The 7,268-nt window shown below is 42.0% G+C and overlaps 2 pseudogenes; one reads left to right on the top strand and one right to left on the bottom strand.

Annotated features, from left to right (window-relative positions):
- Positions 1–301: 301 nt before the first annotated feature.
- LOC129086146 (spermidine synthase-like) lies at positions 302–1,413 on the top strand (annotated as a pseudogene).
- Positions 1,414–3,273: 1,860 nt separating this feature from the next.
- On the bottom strand, positions 3,274–6,893 carry LOC129086145 (keratin, type II cytoskeletal 8-like; annotated as a pseudogene).
- Between the last annotated feature and the right edge of the window lie 375 nt (positions 6,894–7,268).

Raw genomic sequence — 7,268 nt, 5'->3', positions numbered from 1 at the left:
TGGGAAGTTTCTATCATCAGTTTCCTAAAGGCAGCCAAACCAGACCCACTGAAAATATTTATCTCTTATTAGGGTCTACCTACAACAGGTTTGAACAATCCTTGACCCAGTTATATATGGTTAAAACAGCTTTCCAACTGTCATCATGTAAAGACATAAAGAAGTATTGTTAAGGTCACTTTGGTAGAGCACAGTCAAGGATGTTGGAAGGATTATCAAAATCTTAAAGATCCTTGTGAAACAGATCTTGATTGTTTCATATACGTATACATACATATATATCTAGAAGACTTTGATGGACATGTTTAACATCACGTGTGGGACAGCACAAATTAAACTGTGGCAGGATCCTCAGCGTGATCATCTACTGCTTCCTATGGGCACTGGTGCATTTGTCCTGGGCACCTGCTCTTTCTGGCACTGTTTCTATCTGTTCAAGAGAACAAATCTGGGAGCTTGTCTCATTGTGCTGATTCTCTGTGAGGCCTGTGGTCCCAGGCCTGTACCCCATGCCACCCGCCATGGACCCACTGCCACCAGCCCCATTGCCATCCATGAGGGCTGGTTCCACCAGATATGCAGCCAGTGGCCAGGCCAGGGCCCAGCTGGTAGAACAGCTGCTATGCCATCAGCATTCATGATACCAATATATCCTTGTATTCTGCAGAAAGAACTACAGTAATGGCAATGTGCTGGTATTGGACAGTGTCACCCAGTGCACAAAGAGGCACGCATTCTCCTACCAGGAGATGATAGTCAACCTGCTGCTCTGCAGCCACCCCAACCAATGCAAGGTGCTCATCATTAGGGGTGGGAAAGGGGGTGTCCTGCAAGAGGTGGTGAAGCATTTCTCTGTGGAGTCTGTGGTCCAGTGTGAGATTGATGAGGATTTCTTTCAAGTCTCTGTGAAGTTCCTGCAGGGCATGGCATTGGTTACTCTAGCCCAAAGCCAACCCTCCAAGTGGGCAATGGTTTTGAGTTCATGAAACAGAACCAGGACAACTTTGATGTTATCATCCCTGACTCCTCAGATCCCATGGGACCTGCTGAGGGCCTCTTCAAGGAGTCTAGTACCAGCTCATGAATACAGCTCTCAAGAAGGATGGAATCCTCTGTTGCCAGGGTGAGTGCCAGTGGCTGCACCTGCACCTCATCAAGGACATGCAGCACTTCTGTGGATCACTGTTCCCCACAGTGGGATATGCCTACTACACCATCCCCTCCTACCTCAGTGGCTAGATCAGCTTCATACTGTGCAGAGAAAGCCCAAGCACCAACTTCCAAGAGCCAGTGGCACAGTTGACACAGAAGCATGTTGAAGAGATGCAGCTGAAATACTATGGCTCTGACGTGGAGCCAGTTGTCTTAATCCTGACTGAATTTGCCCCCAAAGCCCTGAATGATGTGAATTGAGCCCAGATACCACTGCCAACACTGCCCAGGGCCTCAGGCCCAGGATCCCTGGACAAGATCTCTACCAGAACACCCACCAACCAGGTGTTGCAGGCCCCAGAATGTTGTCTGGCCTGCCCTGCTGGCCAGACTGTCTGTGTGTCTTTCTCTTCTGTGGGGTTCAGCCTCCAAGCCTATTCCAGCTGTATACAACATTGTGTACACCTTCTGTCACCCCTCACTCACAAAACACATGTATTTATAACAACAACAACAACAAAAAATACAAATCCCACATGGATTCAAACTCATGACTGGAAGATGTTATTCAGTTGGTCTGAGATTTAATCAATATCAGTGTCTTTCCTATTGTATTTGAGGCCCTTTTGGTTCAATTCAGAAAATTTATTGAGTATCTACTATGCATGAGATACTGTGTACTTGAATCCTGGCAACTGGGTCTTGATGACCAAGGATAGGATGGAAACTAGGGAGTTCAACTTTCCATGGATGGCTATCCACTCTCAATCATTCAAACTTACAGCTTCATTTACTCATTTACTTGTCTAGCATTTATTGTACACTTACTGGAATTAGACTAATAAAATCTAGGGTATTAAAATGATCTAATCTATACTGAGAATTTCATTTTTCCTTCCCACCTCTATATGAACTGATAACTGTAGTTTGTGATCCAGGCTCCTCCTTAAGGTGGAGCTGGCATGCCTGGCTCCCACCTGAGATGAAAGAAGCAGGAAGTTGTGGCCCCAAGGAAAAAGCATGCAGACTGCAACTTACACCTGTGATTTACTTTGGCACGGAGAGAAGACACCCGAGTAATGGACTGGCAACTTCAGAACAAAGCCTCAACACCCAGCTTAGCATAATTTCTATGAATAAAATTGAACATCTTTAAACTACAAAGATATAAAAAAATATTTGCAGAATTGGGCATGTGGGGGGAGGGGTAGCATTTATTTTTCAGTGCAGAAACTTCTAGTGTCTATGTATAAACTGGGAATCCAGGGTAGGAGGTACTTCTAGGGAAGAGTAGATTTTGTGAGATGGAAAATATTAGAAGGGAGCATTCAAGCAAAATGATTTTGTAAAACATCTTTAAATTCCAGGACAAAGATAGAAAGTAGAATGTAACCATAGAAAAACATTGATACAGCCTGAACATTTTTAAAAGAAAGAAAGAAATCTACATTTAAAAATAATAATTTTCAAGCTTGAGGCATGCTAGAAAGGCTGACAAGACAAGAAAGGGAACATATTAACAGATTTGTAATAAGGAAGCTAGAAAAATCAAATTACATTAAAAGGGTCCTGGGATAATGTGATCATCAGGGTCAATATTTACTGGAATGTTTGTGTCTGTTCTTTGTGTTTAAGGAAAGAGAATAGGAAACTTGTTAGGTAACACATAGCCTGGAGACTTCACATAGATGTAAGCAATTCTGCATCCCTCAGGCCCTTAGCTTCTCCATTTCTTAGAGTACATGATGGTCTCCATGTCCCAGAATAGCACTTCTGTTGAAGGTACAAGCTGGTACCCAAAGACAGCGTCTGGGAGACAGCAAGAGCAGCTGGGATGGCCAAGGTTCTGTTCTGAAAGTAACTTATCTAAGGACAAAAAGAATCAGGAGATATAAACTTTCCATGCGTTTCAGCATTCTTTTTTATTTTAGCAGAGCCAGCTGAGACTTTATTTTGGGAGGGAAAAAAATACTTGATTTGGCTTTTAGTTGCAGTATGGGTAAGAGGCAGTCCCTCAGGCAGTAAACTCTCCCACCCAGAGGGTGAGCTGAGGACTGGGGCTGAGCCTCAGATGGGTCTCCTGTGCCCTCCACTCCCCTGCACAGCTCCTTTCCTGCAGGCTCAGAGGACAGAAGGGACCACAGTAGTCGTCCATTTGGGCAGAATATTAGATGACACAGACATCAGCTTCCCACGATGGGTCTCAATCTTCTTCACAACCACCGTCTTGGAGGAGACGGTTCTGGTGCGGCTGAAGGAGCCAGAGTCCAAGCTAACCTGGAAGCCCAGGCCATAGATGAGGTTCCCATAAGCTGGGTTCAGCCAACCTGAGTAGCCGCTGGTGGTCTTTGTGTGAATACTCACGTTCTGCATCCCAGACTCCAGCTGGCTCACCTAACCCTCCAAAAGATTGTGGTAGGTGGCGATCTCTATGTCCAGGGCCAGCTTGATATCCATGAGTTCTTGGTACTCACACAGCTGCTAGGCTATGCCCTGCTTGGCAGTTCTCAGACCAGCTTCCAGCTCAGCCACCTTGGCCTGAGCATCCTTGATGGCCAGCTCACCACGATGCTCAGCATCCTTGATGGCTACCTCCAGGGAAGCCCTCTGGCCTTTGAAGCCATCAATTCCAGCCTGGATTCTGCTTATGTTCTGGTTAATCCCAGAAATCTCTGTCTTTGTGCGATGCAGGTCATCCCTGTGCTTCTCAGCCAATATCTGCAACTCCTCATAGTTAATCTTGTACATGGTCTCAGCCTCAGCCCAGCTGTGGTTGGCGATCTCATACTGGGGCTTGACCTCGACAATGATGCTGTCCAGGTCCAAGGAGTGGCTGTTGTCCATGAATAGCACTACAGATTTGTCAGAGATCTGGGACTGCAGCTCATGAATCTCCTCATCATACAGCTGCCTGTAGAAGTTGATCTCATTAGTCAGCCCTTCCAGGCAAGACACCAGCTCTACCTTGTTCATGAAAGCTTCATCCACATCCTTCCTGATAAGACAAATTCATTCTCCATCTCTGTGCACTTTTTGATCTTGTCCTCCACCAGCCCCTGCATGCTGCCAAACTCTGCCTCCAGTCTTTTTCTCCTGGGCCAGTGTTTTCAGCTGTTGCGGAAGGTTGTTGATGTAGTTCTCAAACACATTGTCCATGTTACTGTGAGTCATCTGCTCCTCCTGCAGGAGAGTCCACTTGGTCCCCAGAATCTTATTCTGCTGCTCCAGACTCTGCACCTTATCGATGAAGGAAGCAAGCTTGTTGTTGAGGCTCTTGACCTGTTCCTTCTGGTTGTGCACAGCCTGGATGTTGGGGTCCATCTCCCGCTTCATGGGTCTCAGCAGGCTCTGGTTCACTTGAGTGGCTTTGATTGTCCCCATATTCCCAGCTCCACTGAATAATCTTTTTAATGTATTGTTGAATTCAATTTGCTAATATTTTGTTAAGAATTTTTGCATCTATGTACCTCAAGATATTGGCCTATAATTTTCTTCATTTTTAATGTTGAGTTTTGTACTTTTGTATTTTGAACTTTGTAGTAGTTTTTAAATGCCCAATTCATTGTATTTATTACATATCTAGCTTTACCAGTGAAATTTTTTCTTTTCTCTTATTTTCTTCTTTTTTATTGTTGGTCTCTTACAGTTGACCCAATTTTTCCCCATTGCTCTCCCCTGTCTCACCTATCTTCACTCTCACAGTCAATCCCCACCTTCTTGTCCATGTCCATGGGTCATTTATACCTTTTCCTTGACTAGGCCCTTACTAGGCTGTTTCCTCTTCTGTCCCCACTTATGCCCCTCTCCCCACCCCTCTGGTCACTGTCAGTCTGTTCCTTGTCTCCATGCCTCTGGTTCTATTTTGCTCATTTGTTTGTTTTCTTCATTAAGTTCCTCTTATAGGTGAGATTATATGGTATCTGTCTTTCACTGCCTGGCTTATTACACCTAGAATAATACCCTCCAGTTCTATCCATGCTGTTGTGAAAAGTAGGAGTTCCTTCTTTCTTTCTGCTGTGTAGTATTCCATTGTGTAAATGTACTACAGTTTTTTGATCCACTCATTTACTGATGGGCACTTAAGTTGTTTCCAGCACTTGGCTATTGTAAATAATGCTTCTATGAACATAGGGGAATGTATGTTCTTTTGATTTGGTGTTTCAGGATTCTTAGGATATAATTCTAGCAGTGGAATTGCTGTCATTATTTACAGGTGAGATGATAGTGTACACAGAAAACCCTATAGGCTCCACCAAAAAACTACTCGATCTAATAAGTGAATTTGGCAAAATAGCAGGATACAAAGTCAATACTCAGAAACTAAAGGCATATTTGCACACCAACTATGAAATATCATAAATAGAAACTTGGGGGGAAAATCCCATTTGCTATAGCAACAAGAAAAATAAAGTACCTAGGAATAAACTTAACCCAGGAGGTAAAAGACCTATACTGAGAAAACTACAGAACACTGAAGAAAGAAATTAAGGAAGATACAAATAAATGGAAGCATATACTCTGTTCATGGATTGGAAGAATTAGTATCATTAAAATGTTCATACTATCCAAAGCAATCGATAGATTCAACTCAATCTCTTTTCTCATATTTTCTTATTTCTAGTTATGGCCATTATTATTATTATTATTTATTTATTATTTTTTTTTTTTTTGCTTAAAGAAGATCTGGTAACATTTGTTTAAAGCTGGTCTAATGGTAATGAACTCTTATAGTTTTTGCTTATGTGGTAAACTAGCTCCCCTTCAATTTTGAATGATTATCTTGCTGATGGGATTATTGTACATTGTTCCTACTTTAAAGATGTCCGGCCACTTCTTTTTGGCCTATAAAGTTGCTTCTAAGAAATCAGCTGATATCCTTATAGGGTTTCCCTTTTATGTAACTAACTAGTTGTTTTACTATTGCTTCCTTCAAAATTGTCTCTTTAATTTTTGCCATTTTAATTGCAATGTATCTAGGTATAGATTTGTTTGGGTTCATCTTGTTTGGAATTCTCTATTATTTTCCTGGATATGTATGTCTGTTTCCTTTTCCAGGTTATTTCTTCAAATAAAGTTCCTATTCATTTCTTTCTTTCTTCTCCTTTTGGGATCCCTATATTGTGAATATTTGTATGTTTGATGCTGTTCCAGAGGTCCCTTCAACTATGTTCAGTTTGGTTTATTCTTTCTTTTTTCTTTAACAGTCTGAATGGTTTATTTTCACTAGTCTGTCTTCTAGGTTGCCAACCTCTTTTTCTGTATTAGTATACTGTTGACTCCTTTTAATGTATTTTTCATTTTAGTTATTGTATTCTTCAGCTCTGTTTGGTTCTTAATATACTTTTTAACTCTTTGTTCAAGTTTTCCCTAAGTTCCTCTATTCATCTCTCAAGATTTATAGGCATCTTTATGATCATTTATTTGAATTCTTCATCAGGCATATTACTCATTTCTATTTCCTTATTTTTTCTGGAGATTTTTCACATTCCTTTATTTGAGAAGGAGTCTTCTGTATTTTCATTTTGTTTTACTTTTTATGTTAATTTATATGAATTAGACAAAATAAGTACATCTTCAAGACTTGAAAAAACAACCTTGTTTAGAAATAACCTGTGTGCTCGGTTATTTGGTAGGCTGGTTAGAGTTGAGTAGGTACCTGTGGTGTCTTGGGCACTAGCCTACAATCTGAAGCAGCTCTGGGCAGGAAGACCAGGTGTTTGTAGTAATGCTCCATTGATCATCTTTGCTCCCTTTGTTCAGAATCAATGTGGACTCAGATAATGTGTCCTGGGAACACTCTGTGGGGACCTTATAGGTAGACCAGGGAACCTGGATAAAGCTCCCACCTGCTCTTTCAAGGTAAAGGGTGACTTAAACAATGGCAACCACCAGCATCTCCAACACTGGAAAACCAGTTCCCAGAGAGCACCTGTAGCTCCCCAGTCTTCTTTATGCAATCTCTCTCTCTCATTTGTTGTACAGAAAATAGTCTTGTATAGAAGGAACATCTGTGTAGGCTGTATATGTTGAGTACTTTAGCTACGTCAGTTGGAGCCAGGCAGGTTCTTGTAGTGTCTGGGACACTGGTTTGCTGGTGTGCAGTGTTTCCAGGCAAG

This window comes from Pteronotus mesoamericanus, unplaced genomic scaffold (genome assembly GCF_021234165.1).
Source record: "Pteronotus mesoamericanus isolate MK-2021 breed Mesoamerican mustached bat unplaced genomic scaffold, CSHL_Meso_final scaffold_36, whole genome shotgun sequence".
NCBI lineage: Eukaryota > Metazoa > Chordata > Mammalia > Chiroptera > Mormoopidae > Pteronotus > Pteronotus mesoamericanus.
This window is presented reverse-complemented; position numbering and strand designations above follow the sequence as displayed.